General features: G+C 44.0%; 1 long non-coding RNA gene across 1 annotated transcript; it reads left to right on the forward strand.

Annotated features, from left to right (window-relative positions):
- The first annotated feature begins 1,286 nt into the window (after positions 1-1,286).
- Positions 1,287-13,129, forward strand: LOC134731694 (uncharacterized). Its single transcript, XR_010114166.1, has 3 exons — positions 1,287-1,334; positions 1,776-1,833; positions 12,880-13,129. It is a non-coding gene; the product is annotated as an uncharacterized lncRNA (long non-coding RNA).
- Positions 13,130-18,363: the final 5,234 nt, after the last annotated feature.

Here is an 18,363-nt window from a genome sequence, read left to right on the forward strand (position 1 = left end):
GCATTTCCCTCATTACTGCCATCATAATCAAATTCCTTAATTGCTTGGTTCAAGGTAGCATCTCTCTTACCATGAGTGCAAGAAAGAAAAGATATTTGGATTGCTTTACCCTTTTAAGCAAACAGGAATTCTGTCACAGCATGCTTATCATGCTTATTCTTTTCTTTTCTTTCTTTCTTTTTTTTTTTTTGAGACAGGATTTACAAGACAATTACCGTTTCCTTTGGAGGTACGTAACATATTAGATGTACGCTGCTGTGGTGGTAAAAATGGTCACACATTTTTCTCCCCTTTTAATCTACATTCTTGGGTGGTGCCCTCTCACAGACACTCTGGTCTGGCTATAACTTTCTTTGGCCAATGGGTTGACAGCTAAGGTGACACAAGGCCTTTAGAGGTACTGACTCTGTCACCCAGGCTGGACTGCAGTGGTACCATCTCAGCTCACTGCAATCTCCACATCCCAGGCTCAAGTGGTTCTCCTGCCTCAGCCTCCCAAGTAGCTGGGACAACAGGCTCCCAGCACCATGACAGGCTAATCTTTTAAACATTTTTTTGTAGAGATGGGGTCTCCCTATATTGCCCAGGTTGGTCTTGAACTCCTGGGCTCAAGCAGTCCACCTGTCTCAGCCTCCCAAAGTGCTAGGATTACAGGTGTGAGCCACCACCCTGCCCACAGTCACTTTCTAAGGTTAGACCTAAATGACCCCTCTCCTTCATAAAGTCATCTCCAACCACCTCGGCTCATGGAGCTGCTTTGCTCTTCTGAATTCTTACAGCCTTAGAGTCTCAGTTGCTCAGTGGTAATTGATAACATTCCGCATGCATGCTCAGTTATCATACTGTCTTCAGACTTGATTATGTGCTATTTGTGGAAGGGATTATATGTCTTTGTGCCCCCAAAGTGCCTAGCAGAGGGCATTGTTTAAGGTTGGTGCTCAGTAGACATTTGGCACTTCACTGGTGTCCAACCTTTGCTAGCAGCATTTCTCGAAGTGTGGTTTGTGTATTCCTGCATCAGCATGATGAGAGGTGCTTGTTAAACACTGTCTCACCACCTCTCCGCCCCTTCTAAGACCTATTGAGTTTGCCTTTCTGCTAGGAAGGCCCAGGAATCTGTATGGTAAACAAGCTGCCCAGGTCATTTTTAGGTTCATAAAAATGTGAGAATCCTTTTCTGCAGTGGGAAAATTTAATCCAGGTGGCCTGGTGGACCCCTTACTTCTTTATGCAAAACCTAGGGATCCTAGACTTACTGAATCTTCTAGAACTCAGAATTGTGACTTTCAACTGAGAAGGAGAGGGGTGTGCCTCTAAGAAACAGGGTTTGAAAGGTATCATTTGAGATAATAATATGATTTATAGTTGGGAACAGCCCATTGTTATAATGATACAAGCTACAGGCAAGTGGAGAATGACCAAATCTCAGTTGGTGTGATGCATAAAGAATGCTGAATGATTAGCTTAATGACTATAGAGCAGGGGTCCCGAGCCCCTGGGGCACAGACCAGTATCAGTTCATGGCCTGTTAGGAACCAAGCCACACAGCAGGAGGTGAGCAGCAGGTCAGTGAGCAAAGGTTCATCTGTATTTACAGCTGCTCCCCAATGCTTTCATTACTGCCTGAGCTCTGCCTCCCGCCAGACTGCAGTGGTATTAGATTGTTATAGGAGCACAAACCCTATTGTGAACTGCACATATGAGGGATCTAGGTTGCTCACTCTTCATGAGAATCTAATGCCCGATGATCTGTCACTGTCTCCCATAACCGCCAGATGGGACTGTTTGGCTGCAGGAATACAAGCTCATAGCTCCCACTGATTCTACATGATGGTGAGTTGTAGAATTATTTCATTATATATTCCAATGTAATAATTATAGAAATAACGCACACAATAAATGTAATGCACTTGTAATGCACAAAATGATTCTACATGATGGTGAGTTGTAGAATTATTTCATTATATATTCCAATGTAATAATTACAGAAATAAAGCACACAGTAAATGTAATGCACCACACCCAGCTAATTTTTGTATTTTTTTGTAGAGACGGGGTTTCACCACGTTGCCCAGGCTGGTCTCGAACTCCTGGGCTCAAGCAATCTGCCCACCGCAGCCTCCCAAAGTGCTGGGATTACAGGCTTAACCACTCTTAACCCTGGAATGTCATATTTTCCACAAATAAAAATTTTTATTTTCAGGTGAATCTAAATGAGAAACAAAAGGGAAATTCTTCTAAACTCAAGGATAATGATGAAAGAGTTGTCTCTAAAAAATGGTGGTCATCTGTGAATTCAGAATTATAACTACATCCTCAGAAAAGAGTCAGGCTACCCATGTTGCCGGTCTTATATGGCATGATTCATGCACGGAGCTCAGATTCCAGGAACATGTGGTCTTCAGGTGTTTTCCATAGCTTTTCCCTCAGGATTTGATAGTGATTGGTAGGCAGCATTTTTCCTGTACTGATGTCTTTGACACATAGATGGCCATCTTTCATTCAGTTGGGACAACACGTATATTTTTTCTAGTTTAACTCTGCCTGGCTTGATTGCCTAAGTCCATCTATTCACAATAAATATACAATTGTCCCATGAGACAGCTTAATCCAATAAGCACGTACTGAGCCAGGTGCAGGGATTCAGAGACCTGGGGGATAGGGTATTCTAAAGACCTAACAATGAGTCCTGTCTCCGAGGTTCTGACAGTCTAATCAGGTAGACAAAATATAAAGGCACTAGGAAAGGGACTTAATAACAAAACCAGGCTGCAGATTAGGGGCTGCAAGCTGGGGCTCACAGGCCAAATCCAGCCCGTGACTTGTTTTTGTAAATAAAGTTTTATTGGAACTCAGCCATGTCCATTCATTGATGTATTCTCTCTGATGCTTCTGTGCTATAAAAGCACAGTTGAGAGTAGTTGCAACAGAGACAGTATGGCCTGCAAAAACGAAAATATTTGCTCTCTGGACCTTTACAGAAAAAGTCGGCTGACTCTTGGAAGTGGATGATCAAATACTAAAGCAAGTGAAAGGACAATAGTTAAGTGGACGAACAGTTCAGAAGAGTGAACGTTTCCTGCAACGTTTGTGTGTGTGTGTGAGGGGGTAGCTTTTTAGAGGAAGTGAGGAATGAGAGAAAAGTAGAACTTGGACAAGGAGATGAGAGAGATGGAAAATCCAAGGGGACTTGGTAACTTTCCATATCAATATTTTACATAAATAAATAAATAAATAAATAAAAATACTATTGTTAATTTTAAGGTAGATTATTTAACTGAAGCTGTATGTTTAGTAATAACGTTATATTTCCAAACACTTTCACTCTCTTTCTTGCTTGCCATAGTCTTGTGAGGTAGGCAGGGTAGTAAATTACCCCAGTTTGACAGATGACCATCGGAGAGGTTGGTTAAAAGCCTTGCTGTAGGTTGAAAGCCTTGCAGAGCTGCTGAGCCGATCCTGCAACTGCCGCAAGGTTCTGATTTTTATAGGGAGCCCACAAGAGAACTTGGCAATTTGTGACTATGTGCAGCAGATAAAACAATAAGAAATTTGAAACTAAATCCTTTTATTAATTTTTATACCAATTTTTCCGTTTCCTGAATCTCTCTGTCCTTCAATAATGCTAGGCTGTGAGAAGCTGAGTCATGCATGGGTTGACTGTGGGTCTGGATATAAGGCTATGTTTAAATCCTGCAAAGCAAAGAGAAGCCCAAAGACATGGATGTGCTTGTCACTCATCCTCTTGAAAGCTTGAGAATCTCAGATCTTTCAAGGACCAGCTCATCTCCCAAAAACAATGTGGCTGATGCCCTTAGAAAATGTGGGGCCGGGCATGGTGGCTCACACTTGTAATCCCAGCACTTTGGGAGGCCAAGGTGGGTGGATCACTTGAGGCCAGGAGTTTAAGACCAGCCTGACCAACATGGGGATATCCTGTCTCCACTAAAAGTACAAAAACTAGCCAGGCGTGGTGGCGCATGCCTGTAATCTCAGCTACTCAGGAGGCTGAGGCAGGAGCATGGCTTGAACCGGGGAGGCAGAGGCTGCAGTGACCTGAGATCGCACCACTGCATTCCAGCCTGGATGACAAAGTGAGACTCTGTTTCAAAAAAAGAAAAGAAAAGACAATTTGGAATCCACACCATCTATTTGGCTATTGCCAACACTTCCTGAAGGCTTTGCCATGGACCAAGCATTCTCATTAACGCTTTATGTGTTTAATCCTCACAGTGACTTCAAGAAGTAGGTACTATTATGTACCTATTACACACATGAGGCAAATGAGTTGCAGGGAGTTCACGCGCTTGAGGTTAGACAGCTAATGAATGTCTGAGTCAAAATTCGAATCCAGGTCAGAGCTTGCATCCTTACTGCATTCTTCCATACTGCCACTCATTGACAAGCATGAGGATGTATAATTTTGAAACATGCTCGAGAAGTTTGGAACCCAAAGATGCTATGCATAAACTGCACAGGAAACGGCCACGCTCTTTGACATGGCGAGGTCAGATTTAGAAAGCTGTGAACATGGACCTCAAAAAATCCTACCAGGTTCTCAGTCTTACAGATTTCTCAGAGGGAACACAGGGAGGGCAGGACGAATGCAAGGTCCAAGCTGGAATTACCCCATCCCGGATGCAAAACACCCCGGCAGCTGGGAGGAAAAATTGGACTAAGTTAGTATATTTGGGGACAAAGGTGGAAGAGGCTCAAGTGCAGAAAATATTTCAACAGGACTCCAAGTCTTGTACGATTGTGCTCAAGCCTCTGGATTCTTAACATACCACAATTTGCCCCACTTCAATCAGCTGCAGGGAACCCCATCCACACTTTGCCTGGGCCCTGCCTATGGCAATGTGTCTTTGCTGTGGCTTCATTCTGGAGTTGTTGCGGAGGAATCAGATATTGGCAGAATAAAATGGCAAACTCAGTCTATGGAAAATGTAACCAGACACAGTTAGAAAGTGGACCGAGCCCACCGTTCTCAGCATGGCCTGATTCAATCCCATTAACTTCAAGTCAGTGGACTAGACTCAGAAAATGGCAAACCGCTGGAGTCTTTTCTCCCTACCCCTCCTGACCAAAGCAGGAGCCCAGCTGTGGGGTAGAGGTATGTGTTCCATTACCTCTCTTGGGCTAGTCTTACAAGCTGGCCCCTCTAAAGAATAAGTTTGGGGAATAAAAAGAACTACCTGGGATATCAAAGAAAAAGAAGCCCTGGGTAAGTGAACCAGGCAGTTCCCAACAATGACATGGATAGTAGAGTTGAAGGTAGTAATTATATTTTGTACCAAATGGGGGGATAATATAGAAGAGTGCAGGACAATTCAGAATGCCTGGAATACATTAAGACTGTGGGCCTAATAACAGGTTTATGTAATTTAATGAGCAGAAATATGAACTATAAAACCAGGAGGATAAACTGAGAAACAAGAATATTCCTGGAGGGCTTGGGATGGGCTTTTAAAAGATGTGGCAGATATTCTCCCCAAATTAGGGGGAATATAGAGAGTCACATTGGGCCTAAGTAAATTATTCACTCCTGTTTAGCAGATTTTTAAGGCTTTATCTCAACACTGGGCTCAGCTTGAGCCACCTATTATAAGATACAAATAGATATGTGAAAATGGTCAGAAACCCATGCCAGAAATCGGTGTGACATGGAGATTTATGGGGCTTCATAGGCCAGAATTATGAACTGCCTGGTCTGCGGCCCTCTAAGAGGAAGAAGATTCCGAGTTGGGTTTGGACAAACAGAGACAAATCAAGAAGGAAGCTGGGAATAGTTGCAATGAGATTTTTTAGAATGATGGCTCAAGTATAAAGAACTTGAACCTGGCAGGCATTTGGATAACATTTCTGGATGCTTTAAGGAAGTTATGGCTAGACGAAGCCACCAAGAGAGCAGTCAACCCAGCTCAACCAATGGAAAGAGAGGAGGAAGAGCCGGATTGGGCAAGAGCGTGGGGCAGCATTCACTGGGAGAGAGGCAGGGAGGGGCCTGCTGCATGGTCACCCTTGTCAGGTTAATTTCCTGTGTGCTGCCTCTGATTTGGGGGAAACTCAAGGAGGATGTTTTCCCCTTCAAACATTTGAAAAGCTATTTTCAGCTGTTTTTAGGAAGGCAGGAACAAGAGTATTCCTCTCTCAAACCGCAAGAAACCTTCATGAATATGGCCGGGAATTGAAAGTAAATTTGTTATTATGTTGCTTAAGTGATTTGAGCCTTTTCAGAGTCACCTGAGGACCCTCCAGACAGGGAAAATCTTGATGAGATAAAAGTGCCATCCGAACAAAGTGCATCAGAATGTTGCATTCCTTAATGTCATTGACAACACAACACAACACAACACAACACTACACACAGCATCCTCCTCATGATTTCCCTGAATGAGATCAGTTTGATAAATTAGCTTCAAACTGGAGCCACAGCCCCTTGCCCATCGGAAGAGTTTCTAATAGCTGTTCTGTTCTCTGCCCTGCAAAGGTGATAATCTGAGGTTCCTCGGCTGATGGATGGTTAATGTTTTGTTGTTGTACTTATTGCAAAATTGGGGAAAAGAAAAACTGGCTTTGTAACTGTATTGGCCTTGAGATTCACCTGATAAACAACACTGAGTAATAGGATTGGAAATTCTCTTAAAATTTTTTGCACATTATTTGGTTACAGTTTCCATATGGCAAGAAGGCAAGGGGAGAAACTCTTCCATTCTGGACCAGCCCCCCTCCCTCCCAGCTACACATTTAATCCATGCGCTTATGTCAAACTTAATTACAGGACTTTTGGCATAAAATAACAGTCCACATCCTCAGAGAGAAGAACTTAAGCAGTTAATATGTGCGATTGAGTGAAATTGCTTTGCTGAATGTTTATGAGTAACCCAAGACTAGTGAAATGTGCTGATATTTTAACCGTTTCAGTGCTGAACTTGTGCCAAGATGCTGTGAAATAGAAAAAATAATAATAATTTCTTCCGATCTGCTGTGTATCATATTTCTTGAAACTGAGAACACTGGGTAAGACAATTTTATGGCTCTTTCACAAATAGCTTTGTGGAGAAAAAAACAATAAAGCTAGAACAATTATGGAACTTGTCACCAGCTCAGGGAACTGCAGAGATTCAAGAGAAGAACAGCAACATCAAACCAACGTCCTTTTCTGCAGAAAATTCTCTTGAATATTAGAGGTCCCTACCAGGGGCAATAATTTTTGCTTTCGGGTTTTTTCCTACCCCCTTGAACCTTTTCAGACACTTCCCTTTCCCATTCATCCCCAGTCTAATGTGAATGGTTTTAAAATATGGAGATTTCCAATCCTGAAACGACTCGATGCTTCCCACTGTCATCTTTGTTGAAATAAATTCCTACCTCTGTTTAAATTTTCTTTTGTCAAAATTGTTCACAGTAAGACCTGCTCCTTTTAGACTAGAAGAACCTCTTAGAATATAAAATCATCTGCTTATTTTCCTTCCTTTTCTAATGCTCTTCCTTATACTAGTGAGATGTAGAGCTACTTCTGAATTCATAGTTCTTTTCATTACTTTTGTTTCAAAAGACTTCTCTATTATCACCTGCCTCATAAATGCCAGCCTTTTAACATTATAGTTTCTTTTGTTTTCTTTCTTTCTTTCTTTCGAGACAAAGTCTCACTCTGTCATCCATGCTGGAGTGCAGTGGTGTGATCATAGTTCGCTGCAGACTTGAACTCCTGGACTCAAGAGATTCTCCTGCCTCAGCATCCAGAGTAGCTAGGACTACAGGAGTGCCTGGCTAAGTTAAAACTTGTTTTGTTGTAGAAATGCGGACTTGCTGTGTTGCCCAGGCTGGTTTTGAACTCCTGGCCTCAAGCAACTCTCCTACCCCAGCCTCCCATAGTGCTGGGATTGCAGGTGTGAGCCTGCAGAGAAGTTTTGGAAGCTTCTCTGCACCTAAATGTTCTACTGAGCCCAAATTCTCATCTCTCCATTCTCTCCAAACCCACACTGTCCCTCCCCGTAATTCCCCCATTCTGCCCCCAGACTGTTGGGAATGTATTCAGCACTTGTTCCAAGGGCAACAGATTACAAATGTATCATCTCCATCCACAAAACATTCTGTGCACCATCTCAGGATCTCCAGCTGCCCTCTGGGTTTCAGCAATACCGACCGTCCACTCCGCTTTACACCTCTGCTCCCTTTCAAGTCACCTCCTTGTCCATGTCTATGACCCTTGAGAGCATGGCACCCTTTCGTTTTGCCATCTTCCCTTGCTATTTCAAAATGCTTCTGAAAATGCATTTTCTCCCTTATCTGTGCCTCCAAACTTCATTCAGCTTATATTTCAGAATTATTTTTAGAACTATTGTTTGGTTCAGCACATTAGAATCCTGTCTTTGAGAAAGGTGCAATGAGGTTAGGGTGTTGAAATTGGAGGATATTTGTGAGGGTACCTGGCACATGCTTGGTCCATAGAAGACACCTATTAAAGTTCACTTATTTGTTCGTTGATATCTTCATTTATTCAATGCATATTGAGCATCTAATACATAAAACGATTACATGGTAACAATGCTTTGAGTCATGCTAGGTGGCGGGGATTCAGATATGAGAGATTTGCTGAAATAGACGAAGGGCATGCTCTGAACTTTTCCTACACTTCAAGCAGAGCTAACCAACAAGCTAGAATGGTGGTATTATGAATCTCTTGTATTATTTTTAATGCAGGTTGTAAATATGTAGGCCTGAAAGTCATACCTCACGGTATGACCTCATGGTATGACTTTTGCTTCTGGGCAGTATCTGGGCAACATGGTGAAACCCCGTCTCTACTAAAATCCAAAAACTTAGCTGGGTGTGGTGGCGTGTGCCTGTAATCCCAGCTACTCAGGAGGCCGAGTTAGGAGAATCACTTGAACCTGGGAGGCAGAGGTTGCAGTGAGGCAGAGGTTGCAGTGAGCCAAGATCGTGCCACTGCACTCTAGCCTGGGCGACAGAGTGAGATGATGTCTCAAAAAAAAAAAAAAAAAAAAAAGTAACTAGTGAGGGAAATCTTCTTTTGAAGTATCAAGGTTATGCCCAGTATGGTGGAGACGCATGGATTCTTGATATTAATGGATGACAGAGATTCTTTGCCTACCTCTAGTCATCCTTCGGGTCTTAGATCAAAGCTGCTTTTTCATGAGGGGGGCTTTCTCTGACCCACCCAATTGTAAATTAGGTACCCCTGTTGTAGGTTCTCTCCTACTCTGCACTTTTCCTTTGCTGCATTTATTTCAATTGGTAGTTGCATATTTATTGTATGATTATCCATTGAATGTCTGTCTCCCTTAGGACACTGGAAGCTCCATGGAGGCAGGGGCTATATCCATTCTGTTCATTACTCAATACCCAATCTCCAGCACATCGCCTGGCACATGGTAGGCACTAACACTTGTGGGATGATTATTAATGTCCTGATGTTAACTGCAAAAGTGCAGACAGTCCATAAATTGTTCGTTTACTTTGGAATCAGCTGTGTAACTTTTTGAAGCATCTTCCTGTCACTAGTTTTTTTTTTTTTTTTTTTTGAGACATAGTTCCACTTTGTCACCCAGATTGGAGTACAGTGGCACGATCTCGGCTCACTGCAACCTCCACCTCCTGGGTTCAAACGATTCTCATGCCTCAGCCTCCTGAGTAGCTGGGACTACAGTTACATGTCACCAGACCCAGCTAATTTGTTTATTTTGGTAGAGACAGGGTTTCAACATGTTGGCTAGGCTGGTCTCAAACTCTTGACCTCAGGTGATCCGCCTGCCTCAGCCTCTCAAAGTGCTGGGATTACAGGAGTGAGCCACCGTGCCCAGCCCTCACTAGTTACTTTGATGCAGGTTATTGTTGAAATCTTTTGGGTGTTCACTGGCCAGCTAGGAAGAAGCGGACAGAAACAGTTGCTTGCTTTTTGCCCCCAGGACAGCTTTGCTGATGGGGCTGGCAGAAGATATGCTGAGCTAGGAAAGGTCAAATCATCAGAGAGTCTGGGAGGTGGGAAAAGCTGGACAAAGGAAAAGAATGACCTCGGGATCTTCCTGTCTGTACTTCCTGTCTCCCCAGGAAGTGTCAGTCAGAGATTTTCAGGAAAGGGTGTTGTCATGGAAACCTGAATTGGCTCTTCCCCTCCAGGCTGTATGGGGACAAGTGCCCTCATGTGCCCCAGCTGTCCCCAGGCTTGGTGGAAGAGGGCAGTCAGTTTGAGTTTTCCGACGCACCGTGGAAAATCCAGAGCCAACAATGTCTGGGACTACAGAACTGGCGACAGCGTGCGGCAAGGATTCAAGTCCAGAATGCAGTGGAACCTGTTATGAACTAATTAAAATTTAATCTGCTAAAGCCATTTTCTCCATCATTTGGGAACCCTCTCTTGACTTCAGCAAGTTCCAAAGAGCCTCTCAAATAGAGGATGCCATATTTTTGCACTTTTTTTTCTCTGTGTATTAGATTTCATCCCCGCAAAAGAGCCCTTTTAAAAAAAGGGACTCTAGATAGAGTAGCCATATAATTTATCATCCAAACTGGGACGTTTTTGAGAGTGAAAAGAAGTGCTATTAATAATTACTCTGGGATAACAGATATAAACTGTGCTGTTCTGGGGAAATGCAGAGGTATCTTCAAGGAAACTGTAGGGTCAGGCACCGATCAAATGCATCCACTGGGCTGAAAGCCTTAGGCAGAAGGAGCTCTGTCTGTGTGACTCTTGTGCCTTGGATAGTGCTTGGTCTACAGTGAATGCTCAGACTTATTCAGTGAATGTGTAAATCCACAGTTGTCCTGGGTGTGCCTTCTGAACAGAAAATAGGGGGGCAGAATGAACCCAGACATTCCTTGCAATTTCACAGCCGCAAAGGGGAATCTGTGTTCCTGCAGCACAGGCAGGTACACGATGCATAAGCGTCTGTGTATTCTGTGTTTACTGATTCCTAACTGTTAGCAGTTAATTGCCATCTGTTGACACACCCTGAGGGGGAATGTTAAGCAGTTCTCGACATCTGCATATATATTCTCTGCCTACATATTTTACTAACTCTTGTTTATGGGACCCATTTCCTCAAATCCATGCTACTGTGCCCCTAATTTCATAACATACACGTACCCGGTGTCAACCTTTGGGGTTGAATGGGCAAAAATGCCCTCCTCAACTGTTCCCAACACAAAGAAATACTAAATGCTTGAGATGATGGTTACCCTAAATACCCTAATTTGATCATTACACATTATATCAAAATATCACACCTACGCCATCAATATGCACAATGATTATGTATCAGTAAAAAAATGGGAAACAATTCCCTTCTGGGTCCGCCGGAGATGCTGACTGCAGACCGGGTCCTGCCCAGACTCGCCAGCCACTCCGTTTCCCACCCCTCCTCCACCCGCCTGCCGGGTCCTTCAGGAAGAGTGAAATGGTCCATTGACCCCTGAGGAGGAAAAGGGCATGTTCGGCCTTTTTAGAGGTTATGGACCCTGTGAGTGACCACCGAGCTCAAGCCTCCAACAGCAAGTCCGGCAGCCCCGGAGTGCAGGGGCGAGGCCCGGCCTTGTCTCTGCCATCTACGTTGTAACCTGGCCCTGAAACTGACCAGCTCCGATGCCCTCCTTCCTCCTGCCCGCCAGGCGCTTCGTGTTCTTCCCATGTCTTGGGAGAGATCCATCTCCTTTGACAGACTCAAGATTCCAGGCCGAACTTTCCCATGCCACCGTCCCTCAAAATAGCCCCAGCCGAGCTGTATTTATAGCCGTGTGAGACTCTAATGGGCCAATTTGTTTGAATTTCCACTGCTTTTGTGTTGAACTTACCCCTCTCCTGTGGGCAGTCTCTTCAGGCCTTTATTGATGGGGTGTGTGAGGATGGCGTAGGCCATGTTCAAGATGGTAGCTCTATAGAGCGTGGGGGCTGTTTTGCATATTTACTGTTCTTTAAAGCTGGTTTTTTGAGAGAGAGAAAGAGACAGAGAAAGAGGTTTCTGTAAGTAGCCCGGACAATGAGAACAAGACCGGCTGTATGCCAAGCACGGGATCCCGGCCAAAACACATATCATTAGCTTGGACCAGCTATAAGCAAGGAAATGAGAAACATATGCTAGGAGCAAGGTTAGGAGTGAAGGACCATGGGTCATTGACAGTCGCCCTAAAACTTTTCCCTTGTTCTTCAGCTGTGGCCTGGCGGTGTCAAATGTCATTTCGACTGCCTTGATTTCTCATGGTGGGGCTGCCTGTGGTTTTTTTTTTTTTCTTCTTTCTTTCTCCCCCTGCTGTTTCCTGATGGGACTTGTTTTTTGGGGGGGGGGGGGAGGGGAAAAGAGAACCGGCAGGGAAGGGCTTGTGTGATAGTTTTTTCTCAGTTCTGGGAAAATAACCTTGTTTCCCGTGATGCACTCTTCAATTCCTCATTTTCTCTGAAGCAACGACGTCTCTGGGTTTGGGATCCGTACTGGTTTGAGAGGGGAAGACTGAGAGGAGGCTTTTAAAGCAGTTCTTGCTGTTTCTTTCTTAAATATAATTAGATGCGCCTCATTACCTCACACTGAAGGACTTTTGTACTTTTTCGAGCTGTGTTTTCTGAGATCTTCCGTGGGCGACGGCTTGTCGTTTCCACTTGCAGTTAATTGCATTAGCAGGTATTTCCCCCCCGCCCCTCCCGCCCCGGCATATTTGTCCTCTCTTCTTGCACTCCCCAAGATATCTGGAGTTGATTTTGCGAGTCCGAAGGCCACACCCAGGGAGTCTGCTTGTGCCTGAACGTGATGAAGGATCTGGATTCCTTTGGCCCTTCCCAGTTCCCCTTTTCTCCACCTCATTCGTTTTCCTTAAAGTCTTCCCCGGACAGTTTACTAACAACTCTCTGCTCTCTTGCACTCCAAGGTCAGGACCCCTGTTCCCTATAAAACCCAGACGAAGAACTGTATCCACGCAACTCAGAGGCGGTCCCTGGAGAGCATCCCGTGTGGCTTCTGTTCTGAAACGACCACAAGCGCCCAGGAAACTCACCAGGCTCCGACACCCAGGTTTGGCCAAAGTCACAAGAGAGCCACGGATATACCCAGCCATTCCCAAGAAGGGAACGCTGTAGAAGTGGGGGCGCAGGGCAGTTGCAAGCCTGTATGGCAGAAAGGGGAAGGAATAAAATGCTCTCCCATAAACCCCTTCGGACCTTCATTCCTTTAAGATTTAGGGAATGGTGTTGGGGTGGAACCATGTAAAATAATTAAAACATTCGGTCCCTGTTTATCTTTTGCTTCCTCCTCTGGGTCTTGTTCTGAAAATAAACTTTGCAGTTAGTTTCCGGGCTCCCAAAATTCCCAAGTGTGTGAGTGTCCTCAAGGCTTTGGGCAAAGTTAATGATCGGCTTGAGGTTCGCTGGATGTGTTTCCCCCAGGCGAGCCACCTTTTTTCCCCTAACTTCAGTTTCTGGGTAGCAGATCTCTCTTCTCTGCATGGAGACCTTCCTGGTCACAGGAGGAAACCTCACTTGCTGATGCCTTCTAAGGCCTCAGTGGATCAGGAGTGGGTGGTGCGTGTGTTCACACAACAACAACAACAACAACAACAGGAGGAATAAGGGCTGCCAAACCGCAACATGGAGGCAATGGGCATTTAAGTTTTATATTGACAGAGAGGCAGGATCCTGGTCAGATGCCTGAAACTCTTCCAATTTCAAGGAATCTGTTCCGCGACTCTCTCTTTAATGGTAGAAGGGGGCTGGTATTAGGTTTGAGTTCATGTGTTTTCTTTTTGCATCCTCACTGCTTGGGCTGCTCTCAAATCTCCACACAGCCAAAACCTGCCTCCAACCCACCATTTCCTGTCATCTCCTCCACTGTAACCCTCCTGGTCCAGTCACATCTCCTCTTGCTGGAAACCTGTAATGCCTTCTAAATGGTCCCCGCACTTCTGCCCCACTGCAGTCTGCTCTTCAATGAACGGCCCAGAGGGATCCTTTAAAACCCAAATCAGGGCCGAGCACAGTGGCTTATGCCTATAATCCTAGCATTTTGGGAGGCCAAGGTGGGTGGATCACTTGAGGTCAGGAGTTCAAGACCAGCCTGGGCAACATGGCAAAACCCCGTCTCTACTAAAAATACAAAAAAAAAAAAAAAAAAAAAAAAAAAAAAAATTAGCCAGGCATGGTGGCACATGCCTGTAATCCCAGCTACTCTGGAGGCAGGAGAATCACTTGAACCTGGGAGGTGGAGGCTGCAGTGAACCGAGATAGCGTCACTGCACTCCAGCCTGGGTGACAGAGCAAGACTCCCTCTCAAAACCAACCAACCGACCAAATACCCAAATCAGATTAAGCCCATTTCCCTGCTGAAAACCCCACTTGGCCTGACGTGGTGGCTTACACCTCTAATTCCAGCACTTTGGAAGGCTGAGGCGGGCGGATTACTTGAGGCCAGGAGTTCGAGACCAGCCTGGCCAACATGGTGAAACCCTGTCTCTACTAAAAGTACAAAAATTAGCTGGGCATGGTGGCTCGTGCCTGTAATCCCAGCTACTCGGGAGGCTGAGGCAGGAGAATCACTTGAACCCAGGAGGCGGAGGCTGCAGTGAGGTGAGATTGCACCACTGCACTCTAGCCTAGGCAACAGAGTGAGACTATGTCTCCAAAAAAAAAAAAAAAACAAAAAACAGAACAAAACAAAAAAACCCACTGGTGGCCCCTGCCTGCTTCTCCAACTTGGTCTTGAGCCATCTCCCCTTCACCCTTTATGTTCCAGCACACTAACCTCATTTTCATCACCAGTAGAGTGGGGATGTAACAACGCCCGCTGGGAGGAGTAAATGCATTAACACACACAAAGCATCTAGACCAGGGTCTGGCCATGATAGGTGCTCGATAAAGGGAAGTGCCATTAACAGTTTACTTCTTTGAATTTGCCAAGGACTTTTCCCGCTTCAAGGCCTCACAAAAGCCTCTGTCACTTATCATTTCCCCTTTATATGGCTGGCTCTTTTTTATCCTTTTCGTTCAAGTTTACATGTTAACTCTTTAGAGATCTTCTCTAACCAGTCTATTCAAATACATTCCCAATCCTTGAACCCCCTTTCCCATTATTTTCTCCTACAACACCCTGTCTGTTTCCTTCAAAGCACCTTTTCCAACTTGGGATGACAAATGATTTGTTTACTTGGGGGGGCAGGGCTATGTCTAATAGTCTTATCTAGTACAAGGAATATTTGTCGAATGAATGCATAAATTAATGAATATAACCCCTTACCTTTCTTCTTCTAATACCAGAGCCATCCCCAAACCACCTCGTTGGCTATGCCAGTTCTTCTCTCCAAATCCTGTATTTACGTATTCTCTCATCCTTTGGCATTATTGACTCTGGTCTCTTGGCAATGGAAAAACCTCTAAACCATCTAGCACCGTTCCATCACTCTAGGAGGCTCACACTTTCATTTATATGTAAATGATAAATAATAGAATATATAATGCCCAGAATAAGTTCAATGACTAATGACTCCTCATCTGCCAAGTCAGAAGGGTTTGGGGATGAATTAACTCATCAACTACCATTAAGAGATCAATGTCGATGCAATTACTCCATAAATATCCAAGATCAGGTATCTTACAGTGCTACCTGAAAGTCTCAAGTGATGATAGGAAATCAAGTGCAGGTGAAAGCATAGTTCCCATTTTTGTTTCTTATCACCTCCCTTTATGTGAGTACGCTGTATTATATTGAAGCAGTGTAACGTGAGCTAAGGAGGAGTAACCTGACCTGTCCTCATGCATCTCTCTTTTTTGCCCTCTTAGTCAAGAACACCAAGATGGAAAATGCCCTGGGCTGAATTTTTTATTATTTATTGATTGATAATCTTCTTCTCCTCCTTTTTTTTTTTTTTTTTTCCCTTAAGCCTCCATGCACCTTGCTAATTACTTCTCTGGAAATCATTTCCCTTTACCATTCTCCAGAATGCTGCCACCTTTGGGTAGGAACGTGGCAGTGTGATAAAACGTAGGCTAGACAAGAGCAAAGAGTGGAGAAGTCTTCTTCTTGATGTGCTGGTCCAGCCCTATCCTGCCATCTAATATGCTGGGAATGCAATGATGTAATAATGAGAACAAGCACAAGGCTTGCATCAGAGCAATATTTTTCATCCACAGAATAAGCATAAAGGAAAGTGCTTTCATCATTTCATCTTCGGCCCCACCTAGATTTGCAGCATCAGCATGACTAAGTCATGGAAGCAAGTTGATTTCATCAGCACATTGGAGGCACTTTGTCCAATTAATGTGACTTGAAGGTGACATTTGTATATCCCTCAGACCAAAATCTCAATGACATGAGTTATTAGAAAAAGCCCAAATAATGATTAATTCCTAAAATTAATATCTGCACTCCAGCCTGGGCAACAGAGCAAGACTCCGTCTCAAAACCAACCAACCAACCAGCCAACCAACCAACCAACCAACCAAATACCCAAGTCAATTCAAATTGAGTGAGATAATGGTTGGAGGGAAAATAAAAATATCTTCCATTCTATGCAAAAGAGTCTCCAGTGCTTTGTAGATGTTTGAATGGGTAGCAGATAAATGGGGTTTTTGGAAATGAACTTTCTAGAATTTTATAGTGAAAACTTGGGAAACAAAAGAGAATACTAATGTTAAAGGGGAAGGAGAAAATGTTTCTTTAATGTGACATATATCATCATAATGGCACCTTACATTTAGAGATTACTTTTCTTTGAAAGCATATGAAACATTATGTGCATAGCATTTTCAGCCTCAAGAATATAGGTATCCCTACTTTAAAGATGGGAAGAACGGATTCACAGATGTGATCTTTCCCAAAATACACAGAACACTGGCATATAGCCAATATGGTTATATTACCATTCAGGAGTTTCTGTGTTTCCACAGATCTCCTGACTAGACCAAATGCATTTTTTTTGGGTAGTGGACTTGAATAGAGGAGGCAGCCAATTCCTATTTAACTGAACAAATAAAGTAAATGTTGATTGCGTTTCTACTACATATAAAGAGTAGGAAAGGGACAGGCCTTGTTCTTGTTCTCAAGGAATTTATAGCTTAATGGAGGAGACAGACATATGAGCTCACTTTAATGCAAAGCACTATTAAATAAAGCATTGAGCAAGGGACACTAGCAATTAGTTGTGGAGGCGCGGTAGGCAAAGAGCTGCTGTGAACAGGGGCTGCTATGACAGTCAGCCTCACATGAGAAACAGAAAGACCCATCAGTCAGGGCAGGCTACCTCCCTGCAGGCATCAGGGAATCCTTCTAGCGTCCTTATTCTGAGCTGAAATATACCCAACTGTAGCTTCCACCAGGTGCTTCTAGCTTTGTCCTCTGAAGCAATGTAAATTAGTTTAATCCCTCTCCCACATACCATCCTTCAAAATTCTAAATGTGGATGACTTTTGTTTTTTTTTTTTTTTTGAGACACGGTCTCACTCTGGAGTACAGTGGTGTGATCCTGGTTCACTGCAACCTCTGCCTCCTCAGTTCCAACAATTTTCCTGCCTCAGCCTCCTGAATAGGTAGGATTACAGGCACCCGCCACCACACCCAGCTATTTTTTTGAATTTTTAGTAGAGATGGGGCTTGACCATGTTGACCAGGCTAGTCTCGAACTCCTGAACTCAAGTGATCCGCCTGCTTCGTCCTCCCAAAGTGCTGGGATCGCAGGTGTGAGCCACCACGCCTGACCACAGATGACATTTCTTTCCTTCTCCCCAGTGCCCCTACCCCAAAGACTCCTTCACCATTTTCCTCTTTTGGATTAAATGTGCCAATTTCTTCAACTCATTTGTCTATGGCATGATTCCCCAGTCCTTCACTCTCTGGCATTCTTCTCTTGATAAATTCCACTTTATTCATGTTCATCCTTAAACATGGCGTTGAAAATTCAACACAATAGTTTATTTTATTTTTATTTTCGTTGAGACCAGGTCTCACTATGTTGCCCAGGCTGGTCTCAAACTTCTGTCCTGAAGCGATCCTCTCACCTTAACCTTCCAAATAGCTGGATTACAGGCACAGAAGCATGGCAGAAGCAATATAATATTTTAGTTATGTGTTGACTAGCGAGTCAGTTCCACCCCATTATCTGTCCATCCATCCTCCCATCTATCCATTCATCCATCCCTCCATGCACCCACCCACCCAACGATATGTAAATAAGCTTTTGTGATATGAAGCACTGTTTAGTCACCACAGGGGATACAATGATGAAAACTGTAAATGAAAGTCAAATTGAGTGAGATAATGGTTGGAGGGAACCATGTTTACACCAACACAACCAAAGATTTTATTAGTATTTTTGGCAGCTGTAACTCATACAGTTAGCGTCTACTGACCTTGTGGATACCTGGACTTC

Source organism: Symphalangus syndactylus, chromosome 11 (genome assembly GCF_028878055.3).
Source record: "Symphalangus syndactylus isolate Jambi chromosome 11, NHGRI_mSymSyn1-v2.1_pri, whole genome shotgun sequence".
Classification (NCBI taxonomy): Eukaryota; Metazoa; Chordata; class Mammalia; order Primates; family Hylobatidae; genus Symphalangus; species Symphalangus syndactylus.